Source organism: Camelus dromedarius, chromosome 13 (assembly GCF_036321535.1).
Source record: "Camelus dromedarius isolate mCamDro1 chromosome 13, mCamDro1.pat, whole genome shotgun sequence".
Lineage (NCBI taxonomy): Eukaryota > Metazoa > Chordata > Mammalia > Artiodactyla > Camelidae > Camelus > Camelus dromedarius.
Window position 1 is genome coordinate 2,601,010 of NC_087448.1, and position 15,953 is coordinate 2,616,962.

Consider the following 15,953-nt stretch of genomic DNA (forward strand, 5'->3'; position numbering starts at 1 on the left):
CAGACACGACACGTGCAGGACGGAGAGCCCCGGGGAGACGCCTGTTCCAGCGCACAGGCTGGCAGGGCAGTGGAGTCTAGCTCCGCCATCGACTTGCTGCTGAGCCGTCGTCGGTGAGCGAAGTTCTGCCTCCGATGGTCTGGGTGGAACACAAGCCACTTAATCGTTTAGTACCACATACCTCAAACAGGAAGTCAACATTTTTAAACTGATCTGGAAACTGACCTGTAGGAGCCTCCTCTCATTTATTTTAATGGCTGATGCGAAGAATTCTGGAAAACTGGTAGATAACTTTATACCCATTCTCCTATGATTCATTTGAGCCCACATTTAGGTATAATAATTTTGGAGAAAAAAAAAAAGAAGAATCTCATCTTATTTCTTAGCATCACATAATAATCACATGGAGAAACACGAGGAGACATCACTTAACTCTCTACAGTGTCTGTAAGGTTAGGAGACAGTCATGAACGAGACGCAGTGACTGTCATAGAAGGAGCAGCACTGTTCTGTCTGCTCGGTCCTCTGTTGCTGCCACGATTAGACACTGCACAATCACTCAACGTGCATTGAATCATTTCTTAAGGGCCTGTCATTAAAATGAGTGTTTATTGCATTCAAACACAGATAATCCACTTTTGCTTTGTCATGTATCTCACAGTATTCGCCTATTTCCACACAGCAGGAATAAAGAAAAACGGGAGAACTAAGATAAAATAACATACCAGTTACTGCACCTCATCCCTCAGCCAACGGGACAAATCTGGGTTCTCGCAGTGAGAATTTCTCCTGTAAAATAACATTGCCTCACTTTGCACGAGGTGAGTAAACATAGCTAATGCACTGACATGCCCTTAGCAACACATTCGCTTTATTGCTGGTTTTTAATGTTTGTGGCTAAAATCAAGTTGATATTTCTGCACAAAGACGGCCCTTTATGTCATCAGCTTTATGAGGTAACTGACATCAATCCACAGTTGACTAATAGCCCAGGATTAAAAATAAGTTGTTCCTGACTGTCATGCCAGGATGATAACATCTAAAATCTCCCCAGAAACCGTACACAGGAGCAGCCAGTGCCCGCGTCTGTCTGCGTTAGTGATGAGACAGCCCGTCCTCACCCTTCCCGGTCTGTAAAGCCTTCTAGAAAACACAATTTCTGTGAAATCTAGGTTGTCAGCATGAAGAGAAAGTTGGCAGAACACAGGGTTCCGTTGCTAAGTGATCCTTGGCAGATTCGATGCGTGCGCATCCTGGCATTTGATGACACCTTCAGGAGGCGAGAGATGCCAGCCTGATGGAAACGCACAATTTCCGAGAGATGCCGGAAGGGTGGGGTGTCCGTCCTGCCTGTCTGAGAGCCCCAGGGCTGCGGTTGCCTCGATCAGGAGGTAAAATTAAGTTCTATTTAGTTTTTGGAGTCTCAGCGCTTTCTCCCTCCGTCTTCTCTTGCCTGACTTGAAAGGGACGGAGCGATGGTTCTGCTGTTTCCCGTTATCACCGTGTCAGAAGGGAAATTCGGCCATAGCTACATGCTCAAGTGAGCAACAGTTCACAGGGCTTCTTGAGCGCGAAAGAAAAGCAAAGACATTTATTTAATACCACTGCATGCACTGCAGGGAAAGCATCAGGTAAGATGCTGGGTGGCGGGCTGTGGTTTTTAGTGCTGAGTTCCATCCAGTTGGGCTGGCCCAGGCTGCTGTTGGACACGTGAGGTGCAGAGGAGTGAAGCAAACGGTCCACGGTTCCGTGAGCGAGGACCTGGGTCCAGTCTCTGAAGCCCTGCAGGCCCCCCTGCCGCCACTATGTGGCCATGTCTCTGTGAGTGAAATATAAACGCTGCTCTTTGAGAACCATAGAACCTTACTTTATTACCTCTTTAATTCCAGTGCAAGTGACCCGAAATGCTCCATCAAAGACCCGTTCCAGTGAAGGGAGAGCCGGGCGGCAGCCCTGGGCAGGGTCCCGCCACCCGCCGGGCGGGCCCCCGCCGTCACTGTCCCGCGCGCCTCTCCGCGTTCGTTTGGCAGTGGGTGTTTCCTCCTGAATGTCACTAAATACGTCATGTTGGCCTGGCCGGTAGTTCACGGTGAGAACGGACGCCTGCACCCCGATGTTCTCGCACTTCAGCCCGACAGACACGCCCGTGCTGACCGTCGGCTCCTTCTGCGCTTTTGCTGTTAACGTGACAGTCCTGGCTTCGTCTGCCTGCGTGTGCCCCCGACAGGAGCGAGCGGAGATGTGCGACACCGGCAGGAGAGCCCGCTTCAGGCAGCGCGTTGGTCTGAAATGGAGCCCCCCCACCCCCAGCAAAAGAACGCGAGCCTGACGGTTAGAAACTGCCCGACGTGGGCGTCCAACGTCCGTGCCGTTCCAGCGGGGACTCTTGGCCAGATGCAGACAAACAGTATCGTTGGAAGCCTCCTCTGCTTCGTACCCCTCCACGGTCGGCCCCCTTACAGCTGTGTTTGTGACAAGTAGGAAGGATTTCGAAGGCTGAGTCCGTGTGGCTCGGAGGCTCGAGACAGGAGTCCATTCTCTGCAGACGTTTAGCCCTAACCGGGCTGGAAGCTTGGCTGCTGCCCGCCAGCTGGGAAACTGGGCGTGCGGCCGTCTCTTGAAGTTTCAGTTTCTTTATCTATAAGATGTGGAAAAATCAAACTACCTACTTCTCAGAGCTGTTCCAAGCAGTAAATTAGTTGATACGTGTGTGAAGTGCTTAGTACAAGAAGTATTTGTTGTCGTTTCTTCATCCATAAACTTAGGATGCTAAAACCCCCCACCTGGCAGGGCTGTTCTGAGACCTCAGTGAGCTAGGTGGGTGTGTGCCTAGAAAATGCTCAGCAACAAATCTAGGCACATAAATTTGAGAATCGGGATAAACTGATGATTTGGGAACCCTAGCAAAACTGACTGCAAATGACAGGAATAAACAAAGCAGACCAATTATCCAAGGAAGAAATGAGCACAGCTGATGAAGTGAAACCCCTGAAAACGCAGCAGGCTCGGAGAGGCTCGTGGGGGACTTCTCAGTGTTCAGACAACCTGAGTACGGCTCACACCGCGTCAGTGCATAGGAGAACTCTGCATTTCTTTTTGTAGTGCTGGCGGCAATTGTAAAAAAGAAAAGGGAGAGAAACTATAAGCAAATCTCATTTATGAATAGTGATGCAAAGATGCTGAATTAAATATTAGCTTACCAAAGCCCCGCATTTATCTTAAAAAATCCTATGAAGAAGTAGGGAGGTTTGTTTCAAGAATTCAAAAATGTCTTAATATTAGCAAGTTGATCAATATAATTTTTATATGAAAACAGTAAAAGAAAAAAAATCACCAGTTTATCTCCATTGAAGCTGCAAAAATATTTATTAAAATTTAACATCTATTTATAATTTAATGAAATATAAGATAGCAGTAACTAGAGAATAACTGTATACAAGTATTTCTATGTATCAACTGAAAATCCGACATAGCCTCATGCTTAAAAGGCAGACGTGAGGAGTGGTCCTCGTGACATGGGACACCGGCCGTGCTGTTTACTGTCATCACCATTGGCAGCACTGTTTTGGAGAAACCAGGGGCATTGGCAGATAAGAGGAAGGGAAAAGAGATGTAAATGCAGGGAAGAAGGGGCAGAAGTGAGTAAACCCATGAATAAACTCAACATATACACACATTTAGTAAGTGATAAAGATGGTACTTACAGTCATTTGGGAAAAAACAGTTTGATTGTTTAATAAATGCTGTTGGAACAATTGAATCGCCATCTGCAGGAAAAAGTAATGAAGTGAGATTCCTTTCCTCGTTGCCAACATCAGAATGACTTTCAGCTGGATTAGACATTTGTTAAAAGCAACAAAAATAAACCCTGCCGACATGCAAATAATACAGGTTCACATGCAGACCCCTCACAATTATTTAGGAAAGAGAAAGCTTTTCTAAGAAGGCCACAGATGCAAGGAATCAAAGAAAGGGCTGGTACATGTGTTACATTATATCTTCAAGACAATTCGTTAATAAAAACATAGAGTAGTGACATATTTAGAAAGAAGATTTATAACAAAAAGCTCAGTGCTACAAGTTGAAAACCTTAGAAGAGTTAACCTCCAAAGTTCCTTCCAGCTCTAAATTCCCACCAATTTAATGTATTTAATAGACCACATTGATTGAGCTGTACACACTAGGCTTGCCCTGAACAAAAGATCTGTGTTGAGTTCCTTACCCCTAAAAGAATCTAGAAAGTGGTCGAGGTGGCAAGTATATGGGACAACTAAAAGACCTCGAAAGAATGAGTAGCAGGAATTCTAGAAAGATGGTGCTGATGGTGCTGGAATAGTTCTGTACCTGCCCAAATGTCTACATGAAGCAGCAGTTAGGTGATAAAAATATCAATTGACAACATTCATAATAAAATGAAATGACAAGGTACCCCCACAAGGCCTGACTGCAAGTTGCCAGAGCATCCAGCATCCACTAGTCCTGCATGTCATTGACATTTGCATGGGAAGTGAAGAAAGACAGCAGTAAGATTGATGGACCAAAGAAACCCCCACAGAGCCAATCAGGAAGTGAGGTTTGCTGGTGGGAGGAGCTACCAAACCTGGGAGGTGTTTTTCTGACTCTGAGTGCAAAGGGTCTGTGATAAGGTCTGAAGATGCAGAATCTAGACTCTAAGAACCCTCTGGAATGATCTTCCAGGGCATCCTTCCAGGCCAGGCCCCTTACTGGGGCAGAACTGCTGAGAAGAATTAGAACTGAATAAGATAAAGACAACAGAGAAGAAAGAAAGAGAGGGTCCAAGCTAAAGGGGAGGGGAGGGACAGAGACACAGAATGGTAAAAAGAAGGCTGTCATGTTTTAAAAAATTATACAAAACAACTTAAGAAGGAGCTCTTCACAAGTTAAAAGGTCAATCTGAAGCAAGCCTCTTTCCAAAAATTCAGGAGAACTAAATTTTCATAAAAAGAGCAAGAGGAAATATGGAGGTTAAATTTTATACAAAGTTACTTTAAGGAAAAAAAGGCTTAGTAGAGTAACATTCTTATAGGCAATGAAAGTGTGATAGAAAGATAATCTCAGAAAATGCAACAAAACTATAAGGTACAATTTCAAAATGACATAAATGTTTTAAGAGAATCATACAAGACATAAAAGAATATAAATCAGAATTATTAAAAACTAGAAATAAGGTGAAAGAAGCCAAGAAATAGTTATAAACACGACATAAACATTTTAGGCATATAGGCTAAACTTAAAATAACACAGGATTGAATGTTCACAATATATACTACCTAAAGAGAAACAGAAGGTGAAAAGGAAAAAAAAAAAATGAAGAGACATGAAGATAATGAAAAGCACAGAAGTGACAGACATCCAAGAAGGGCAAGGACGATCTAACATATTGACAATAGGAGTCTCTGAAGTGTGAAGTCAAAGTAAGAGACAATAACAAATACTAAAAATTGTAGAAGATAAAAGCTTTTCTTCAATTTAAAGGAATACAGTCTAACTTACAAGCTAAAACACAATGAGGTACCACTTCACACAGGTCAGAATGGCCCTCGTTATAAAGTCTACAAACAGCAGATGCTGGAGAGGCCGTGCCGAGAAGGGAGCCCGCCTACGCTGTTGCTGGGAATATAATCTGGTGCAGCCACTATGGAAAACAGTATGGAGATTCTTTAAAATACTGGAAATAGATTTAGCCTATGATCCAGCAATTCCATCCCTGGGCATGTATCTGGAGAAAATTCTAATTTGAAAAGATGAATGCACCCCAATGTTTGTAGCAGCACTATTTACAATAGCCAAGACATGGAAGCAACCTAAATGTCCACTGACTGATGAATGCATAAAGAAGATGTAGTGTGTATATATATGCATGTGTATATGTATATATACACAATGGAATATTACTCACCCATAAAAAGAATGAAATAATGCCATTTGTAGCAACATAGATGGACCTAGAGATTTGTCATACTAAGGGAAGGCAGACAGAGAAAGGCAACTATCATACTGGTATCACTTACATGTGGAATATTTTAAAAACTGATACAAATGAACTTATTTACAAAACAGAAACAGACTCACAGACAGAAAACAAACTTACAGTTACCAAAGGGGAAGGGTGGTGGGGGGAGGGATAAATTAGGAGTTTGGGATTAACAGATATATACCACTGTATGTAAACTAGATAAACAACAAGGTCCTGCTGTAGAGCACAGGGAACCACATTCAATATCTTGTAAAACCTATAATGGAACAGAATGAGTATACGTATACACACACACACACACGCGCGTGCACGCGCGCACACACACACACACACACACACTTGTGTGACTGAATCACTTTGCTGTACACCAGAAACATTGTAAATCAACTGTACCTCAGGAAAAAAATTTTAAAAAAAGAAAGGCAAGGGAGTGATGGACACAGGAGTCAGGGTAGAGAGGGGGTCTTGTGGGTGACAGACCCCCCCAGAAGGGCTTTGGCGGACTCTATGTAGATCGATGTTCACGCCTGCAAGTTGAGTATGCACCTTGTCATCCCTCGCTAAGCTGTACCGTTGTTCTGACAGTTTCCTTGTGTATATGTTTTATTTTAAAACAATAAAAATGTTAATCTATACTCCAGAATAAAAGTTGCTATGCAATATAATTTACGTTTATTTAGCATTATTTATTCAGCAAATACGTAGAGAGCACTCTGAGGTGCCAGGCACTGGCTCTGTACTGAGTATTGTCCCTGAAGGGACGCCAAGTGGAACCTCAGGGTGAGGAGTGAGATTAAACTTGGGAAATTCCAGAAGCTTGAGGTCACGTCCAGTGAAATGCTTTTCTGAATCTTGCTCAGTATTCTGACCAATTTGAAAATAGAGGTAAAATGAGTGTTTTATCCCTGAAGATGTTCATCCCTGAAGCAAAGCCCTGAACATAAGCACCACTGTTTGCAGGTTTAACGACAGCCACTCTGCAGACACTCACCTGGGGGGTTGGGAACGGAAGAGGCGCACTGTTACAATCTCCCGTCCCACAGGTTTTCGACTGGTCCAATCTCAAATTAAAATGCAGCCCAAGTTACAAAATAACCACAAGTTCAGCCAGCATGTTTCCTAACAGCATTGGCAAAAAAGAGAGCTTCAGAAGTGTGCCTTACATCTGATCTGGGTGCCTTGAGTTTGTATTATGAGTTAGAAAGCAAAATGATTTCCAGTGCTTCTAAGCTAAACAACAAAGGTAAAATCTCTGCGTGGTTCCATCTTGTATCCATGACATAAGACAAAGGATGGTCTCTGAGAAGAGATATTAAAGGGTATGTCACCTTTGGCAAAGGCTCTGGTCATTGGGAAGACAGCTTTTATTTAGAAACACTTAATCCCTTTGTTTGAAGCTATTTTATGCTGATTTGTGTGTGAGGAAGGGAAGTTCCTAAGCAACCGCATTGTATGCTGCCTCCCTAATCCCAGTAAATTCAGAGTGGTTTTTTTTTTCTAGAAAAAGGTTATGTATCTATTTCTTCTGTACAAGTGTGTGTTGCTTGATTATCAGAACTGTTTGGAAACTGATAAATTTTGACATCAATGTTTCTAGGTGAGAGAAAAGATAAAGCCAGAGGGGTAAGAGACAGACTGAACTGTTTTCCCTGCGCACAAATGAAACACCTACCGCGTACTCCCATGTCATCCCTTATCCTCGCTGACAAACAGAAAAATCAAATGGGTTTTCTCTTCTACCCAACAACCCCGTTAACAGATACGACAATAAACTAAAGAATCGTATGACGTCTGGTGGGAGTAACTGGTCTGGACGCTGCAACCACGTTCCACCGGGAGAGGTGATGTCTCAAAATATGGGAGTTTGGCCAAATATCTCTTGTTTCACTATATTTGTTAATGAACAAAGCAATTTATTCTAAGCCTCCCAGTGAAGCCAATTTTATCCCTTGCCTTGGAGAGTTAATTGAGATGATTGGCTTTGTGTTTTCAAATGCTCTTTTCCAGACAGTCTCTGTTTTTTTTTTTTTAATTGAAGTAAGGTCAATTACAATATGTCAATTCCTGGCGTACAGCGCACTGTCCCAGTCATGCATACGCACACATAGATGCGTTTTCATATTCTTTTTCATTAAAGGTTACTACAAAATACTGAACATAGTTCCCTGTGCTATACAGAAGAAACTTTTTTTAAAATCTATCTTTATATATAGTGGCTAACATTTGTAAATCTCAAACAAATTTCTCTCTTCCCACCCCCTTTCCCTGGTAACCGTAAGATTTTTTACTATGTCTGCAAGTCTGTGTCTGTTTTGTAGATGAGTTCATAGTGTCCTTTCTTTTTTCTTTTTTTTTAACATTTTTTATTGATTTATAATCATTTTATAAGTTGTGTCAAATTCCAGTGTAGAGCACAATTTTTCAGTTATACATGAACATATATATATTCATTGTCACATTTTTTTCTCTGTGAGCTACCATAAGATCTTGTGTATATTTCCCTGTGCTATACAGTATAATCTTGTTTATCTATTCTACAGTTTTGAAATCCCGTCTATCCCTTCCCACCGTCCGCCCCTTGGCAACCACAAGTTTGTATTCTATGTCTATGAGTTTGTTTCTGTTTTGTATTTACGCTTTGTTTGTTTGTTTTTAGATTCCACATATGAGCGATCTCATATGGTATTTTTCTTTCTCTTTCTGGCTTACTTCACTTAGAATGATGATCTCTAGGTCCATCCATGTTGCTGCAAATGGCATTATTTTATTCTTTTTAATGGCTGAGTAGTATTCTATTGTATAAATATACCACAGCTTCTTTATTCAGTTTTCTGTGGATGGACATTTAGATTGCTTCCATGTCTTGACTATTGTAAATAGTGTTGCTATGAACATTGGGGTACATGTATCTTTTTGAATTAGAGTTCCTTCCAGATACATGCCCAGGAGGGGGATTTCTGGATCATGTGGTAAGTCTATTTTTAGTTTTTTGAGGGGTCTCTATACTCTTTTCCACAGTGGCTGCACCAAACGGCATTCCCACCAGCAGCGTAGGAGGGTTCCCTTTTCTCCACAGCCTCTACAGCAATCGTTTGGGGACTTCTGAGTGGTGGCCATTCTGACTGGTGTCAGGTGACCTCATTGTAGTTTTGATCTGCATTTCTCTGATAATTAGTGATATTGAGCATTTTTTCCTGTGCCTGTTGGCCATTTGTACGTCTTCATTGGAGAATGTTTTAGTGTAACAGCATTCGGTTCATCACGTCACGTTTACAGAGCTGTGTGATAGGACCATGGTTATGGGCCCATGATGAGGAGTGACTCTTCCTTAACCCCTTGGAGTCAGCCAGGATGCTGAGAGGATGCATTTTGTAGTTAAGCTTGCAGCTAGCGAGACAGACTGGGTTCCCACCTTGGACCTACCGCTCTCTGCCTGTTTCTGGACAAGGTATAGCCTCTGTGTCTCCCCGTTTCTTTATGAAGTGGAGCTAATGGCATCTTACCTGTATTGTGACCTCATGCTCATTAAGTGTCAGCTATTATGTGAGACTCTGGCTTAGCATCTCCATTTCTCCACAAAATAAATATATCAGATTCATAGTGTAGTGAGGCCTTTTCCTAGAACTGCTTCACCTACATTGTCAGAAATGACACATTTGAGCATGCCTAACCTCAATTTGGGAATCAGTCTTTAATCTTATTAAAGTATCCTTTGGACCATCTATTTGGAGAAAAATTTAGCAAGGGGAAAACCCGGGGCCCCGTTTGACTTACAGAAGAGGATGGGACTGATTGGATGCCGACTCTGGCGGTAGTGGCCCTGCAGAATGATTTTGTGTTTGATCAGAACCAAGATCACCTCCCCTCGCATTTGTGCACATGAAAGGAGAGCAGTTTGGTCCCAGCAAGATGGTGAAGGGCTGTGTCCTTGTTTGCATGTCCACATCCTCTCTCAGCTGTTCCTTCTCCTTCAGTGGAACCCTCTCCACTGGGATGGAATACTAAACAGAAAACGGCCAAAGGAGTCAACCCTGGGCTCACTGCCAGGTCTGCTGGAAGCAGGGAGAGGGAAAAGGGGGCCAAGAGAATAATGAAGCTGGACAGCATGGACCTTGGAACGTGGGCCGCCCTAGGGGGCCACGCGCCAGTGGGTGTCTGTGTGTGCACTGGGCATATGTGTGCCTGCAAGAAGGGGCAGGGGAGACCTCGCTGGTACCCAGTGTCCCCTGCAGAGCGCGCGGGCTGCGAGGACCTCCTGGGATGCTGTACTTGACTCTGCCTCTCTCAGTTTTCTGACCTTGGTAGAGCAAGGTGGATGCACACACTCAATGCACAGTGTGCGCCCTGCACTCCTTGGATACAGCAGGACTTGGGCAAGGGGTGGGGGTGCCTAGGAGGCAGGCATCCCCTGCCCAGAAGAGCAGATGGAGAAGCTCCTGGGTGTCCACACTAGGCGTGCTTCCTCTGCTCCCGTGTGGGGTCCCGGGGCAACTGTGGACTTTTCCAGCATTTGCCTGTGGCCCTGAGGAAGTGTGTGCGGTAACCAAACCAGGGGTGTGTGTGTAGGTGCAGAGTGACAGTAGGAGGGGTGGGGAGGGGGGAGAAGCATGTCCTTTCTGCTCCTCCTTGTGTATACCCTCTTGGTGCCCCAGGCCCCTGCCCTGACCCTCTGCCCATCCACCCCTTCATGCCAGTCTCTCCCTCCTCAGGTATTTATGCCCTGGAATGGGCCCAGTTCCTGGGCTTCTCAACATCGGCCTCAGCTCAATGGGTGGTTGTGCCATCATTTCAGTTGGTCATGATCACGTTTCTGATTGAACAAAATCGAAACCAAAGTCATCACAGATCACATTTGATCAAGATGGGTAGTACTTAATGATATTTTTGTTCCTGTGTGTGTGTGTGTGTGTACGCAGATGCACACACGTACAGCTTTGCTGTCTAAAATCCATCTCATAGAGTGGGTCACAGTCTAGGAAATCACAGAGTTAGAGAAGCAGTCCTGTGAGGCCAGGACTGCTGTGCAGACGCTGCCGGGCACAGTGCACACCTGATGGGGACACAGGGGAAGGAGGGGCTCTCTAGACAGTGCTTACTTAGCCCACGACTCTCCTCAAATCACTCTTTAAAAAGTCCCTGATGGGGATGACTGGATAAAGAAGATGTGGTATATTGCATACAACGGAATTCTACTCAGCCACGAGGAAGAAGGAAACCACGCCATTGCGGCCACATGGATGGGCTGGCTAGACCAAGCGAAGGAGCCAGACAGAGGAAGACAAGTACCACGTGATACCACTTACGTGTGGGATCTAAACTACGACACAGATGAACTTATTTACAGAAATAGACTCACACACATAGAAAACAAACTTACGGCTGCCAGGGGGAAGGGGGAGAGGGATGTACAAAACTGCTCCATATAAAACAGGCAAACAAGGACCTACTGTCCAGCACAGGGAGCTGCACTTGATATCCTGTAACAGCCTGCGACGGAAATGAATCCGAAAAGGAATCTGCGTATGTGCACAACTGAGCCACCGCGCTGCGCGCCAGAACCTCAGACAGCATGGTACATCAGCTGTGCTTGAATTAAAAAAAAAGTCCCTGACGGCTTCCGATGGAGCAGTCAGGGGCCGACGCCTGCTCCTCACTGGCCTGATGCTTGGAGAGCCCCTTGCTCCTGGCTCTTCTTGGCTTCCCTGATTTGTCTTCTCTCCTTTCCTTTGGGCTCTCCTTCCGCTCACCACATACAATGCCCGTCTGCCAGGCAGGGCACTCAGTGCCCCTCGGCTCCTAACAGACGTGACCGTGATTGGTAGGGTCACAGGAATTCGTTGGACTTCCGCGTGTAAATGCTGCATTTTGACCCCTTTGTCTAGTCGTCCTTTCTTTAGCCTGGCTTTCTGCTCCTCAGAACTCAATACAATGGGTGGTCACCCTGCACATGGTCCCATAGTTTTCATAATGATGAAATTCACAATTACAAAATCCATCACATGTATACAATATACAACCAACTTAGAGAGAAAGGGAGGCTTCCTGCTGTTCTCACGTCTGTGAAACCTGCAGCAGAACTGTAAACACGCCTGGCACCATGAGCAGGGCGTTGCTCACCACAGACAGCGCGCCGGCTCCGCCTGGCTCCTCCGTGCAGGGCCCCGTCTCCAGGCCGGGAGAGCTCTGCAGGAAGCGGCGGTTTCTGGGTTGATGGGGAACCAGCCGGAGGCTCTGCCCTGAGGCTCCGCCCTGAGGCTCCGATGCTCTTTGCTGAGGAGTTTTAATGCATTGGTGTGGTTGTCGCCAAGACTGTGCAGGACAGTTCAGACATTTCCACGCTACGTGTTCTGCTTTCGAAGCTATTCCACACCACCCAGAATTCTCCCCCAAGCCAGGCTTTCCCTGCAGGTTCCACTGTCCAATCTTCTAAGCAGCAAATTGCTCCTAATTCTGTATCTAAACTGGCCTTCAGCACCACATTCGGAGGAGGAAAATGAAGCTTTTAAAACTTGCTGCCGACTCTGAGAGCTCCTCTCCTGGGTGCTGTCTCTGGTCTCAGCAATTGTATTCTTTTTTTATCTGACATTTTTTTGTGAATAAAATAATCTCAGTTCCTTAAATGAGACAATTAAACTCCACTGCACGCTGTTTCCCCAGAGTGGTGAGGGCTTCACTGAGAGAAGGTCTCAGTCCAAGCCCCCAGGAGGAGCCCGGCTCTGCCCTCCTTCCTGACACCTGTGCCTGCGTTACTTGGATAGGGCGGGGCGGGAGCTGGGTGGACCCCGCGGATGACGCCAGTCTGAGCAGCTTGGACCCACGTGGTTGTTGCCGGCACAGGGACCGAGGACCCCCTTCTCCTTCCCAGCAGCCCACTTTCTGATAGGGCAATGGCTTCGTCACTCTGGTGCCAGCTCCTGAAACTCCGTATTCGCTACAGCATGTTCCTTCTGCGTGCAGGGCCTGCGGCCCCAGCTCTGTCATCGCTGGGGGGCCAGAAGGCTGAGGACTCAGTCTCATGAGAGGCCTGTGGTGATGGGGACTTCCTTAGAACTTATTGGTGTTCAAGACAGTCATTTTCCTTCCCTGGGGGAACGACACTTCTTTATCAGGTTTGATCATGGAATCGTGTTTCTTCTGAGGGGCTCGGGGGGATCACAGGGGCCAGCCCCCAGCTCGCCAAGTGCATCACTGTGGGGGCGGGGTGAGAGGGGCTTGGGGGGATCACAGGGGCCAGCCCTCACCTTGCCAAGTGCATCACTGTGGGGGCGGGGTGACGGGAGAGGTCATAACACACATCATTTCTGACCAGAAGCCTTAAAAGTCAGCTCAGGTCTCCTCTTTTCTCTCTTTTCCTTCTGTGTCAAGATAATCCAAACAGCTCAGCCTCTCGTCCAGCTGAGCCACAAAAAAGCATGGAGAAAACCACACTAGGGGACATTGCACTCCCTGACGCCCCCTTAGCGGCGAGCATTTTTTCTCCTTGGACACAAGAGGTTTTATTCTGTAAGAAGACCTTACACTTGCTTTCCGTCATCCAGAAACTTTCCGCTCTGCGTTCCACAGGACCGTGATCTCCTTGTCTTCCCACCCTGGCTTCAGCAGCCTCTGTGTCAGGTGTATTCATGGTTATTCTCCGTCAAGGCTCAGTTTCTTTCCTTGGAAAGCCTCATCACCTCTTGTCGTAAGGCCAGTCTGATGTAAGGCCAAAAAGTCAGAGGAGGTAGTATTTCAGTCATGGACCCAAAATGCTGCACGTCGGGTGTGAATTCACGACACCCAGCTCTGTCTCTCCATCCGCCCTCGGAAGACAAGCCCAGAAAACGGACTTCCCTGCATCTTCTGAGGCATAAACGGAAGCCCCTGCCTGATCACGCAGATTGCCGTCACCCCGCGGCGCCGTGTCGCGCCCTGAGCAGGCCCGGTCCACGCCGCACCAGGCGCTCCTGCGGCACAGAGGTGGCGTCCGGCCCGGGGCTGCGAGGCCGCGGCACCCTTTTGAGAGTTTCAGAAGTAAGGCAAGTTGCTTTAAAAATAAAAAGGCGGGGATGGGGCTGGCTCTCCCTGGCATTACTCCCAGGACACAGTACATAACAGAACGAATGTGTTTGTGAGTTAAATGAAGGAGCCATGAAATTCTTGGATAAAAATGAAGCGTGTTGTGTTTTGGTCTAAAAAAAGGGAAAATACCCTTTCCATGATGCTGCAAAGGGATAACACTTTGGCATAACTAATGAAAGTAAACTGTACGGTCTTACAGAACACACAGGAAAATATGTGCTATCAGTAAACTTAGAAAAAACTGCTGGTGAAGAAGTTTCCATATACTTTTGATTTTAAAATGCAGTAAAGAAAACAAAAACAAAAACAAAACAAAAACAAAAACAGCAAAAAAAAAAAATGCAGTGAAGAATGCTTTGATTGTGAGGCACGGGTGAGTTGTTAATGGTAGAATGTGCTAGTTGAGGCAGTCAATTACAAGTTAGGGGTTATAAATAGATAAAAAACAAATTCCTTCAGTACAGCACAAGGAACTATATTCAATATCTTGCAATCAGCTTTAATGAAAAAGAATGTGAAAGTGAATATATGCATGTATGTTCATGACTAGGACATGAGACTGGACACCAGAGATTGATACACTGTGACTGACTATACTTCATTTAAAAAAACTTTTTCTAATTTAAAAAAATTTAAAAAAAAGAAGTTGCAGATTATAAAAAGGCACTATTATAAACAAACTACTACTTTAAAAATAGCCCAGTCATGTAACTCATGACTTAAGTGCAGTTTAGGAGCTGTTTTCATGGTTCCGATTGCCCCGGACACAGACAGTAGGTATGTTTTTGACTTAATGAATTTTACTGGAATATCTGATTCATCAGTTCTGTTTTGTTATCTGCAACATATACAAATACATTGAACAATCTCTATATTCAAGCCGTCTGTAAAGAGCGTTTGAATGCGGTGTCTCTCCTCCCTCCCTGCCTTCCCTCTGTTTCCCTCCCACGCTCTCCTTCTCTCTCACAGATTTGCCCTCCCCTGCAATGAAATGACATAAAACACTTGGATAACTTCAAAAACACGAACCCAATATATTTTGGAAGCAGGCACGTATAGCCTCTCCTATGCTGAGGAATTCTCTGGAATAGAAACGAAAACCCCAAGAGTGGAAAGAGGCTCTTTAACAGCGGACCGAATCGAGAATAGAGACCAGCAGCGCTGAACGTGACCCGGGACGGGCCGCTCACTCTTGTAGCTGACAAACCTGTAACAGGGAAAGGATGTTAACGAGACTCCCAGTGAAATGACGGGACAACCGTGGAAGAGACGTTCAAACCCTCTGAACCCCTAGCTGGCTAATCCCTGAGAGTTCAGGGCGATTCTCCCCATTTATGTAGAGGAGGAAACTGGGAGCGTCTCTGGCTAAAGCACATGAAGTGAGCAAATAAAAGGGCATGACTTGTGAGCGACAGCTCTGTGCTCGGACCGCGGAGAGACCACCTCTCCAGTTCACAGGACGTCACGTGGAGCAAAAGCATCGCTGTTTCCCGAACGACCCGCTCAGCCGACGCCCGGATCTGCAACGCTCGGGGTCCGCTTCTGCACCTGCTCGGTCCCCCACGCAGAGCGCGGCGCCCGGCACGGCGGGCGTGTGCCGCGGGAAGGCGAGGCGGCAGCACGCGGGTAGACGGGTTCGCGTGCCGACGGACGGGGCCCACGCGCGCTCTGCCCACGCCGTTCCCAGGCGTTCCGGCACAGGGCTCCCAGAGGGAAGCCGATCACGCAGGCCACGCCAGGAAAACCAGGAACCGAGTTCTTTGACGGACCTGTGATGACAGGAGAGCCAGGGCGCTCCGGAACACCGCCCGCACCTCTGCTTAATGAAATCCACTTTACTCTCGTTTTGGGGCTAAGCAATAATTCTCCTTAATAACACACACCTCTCGCTTGTTTC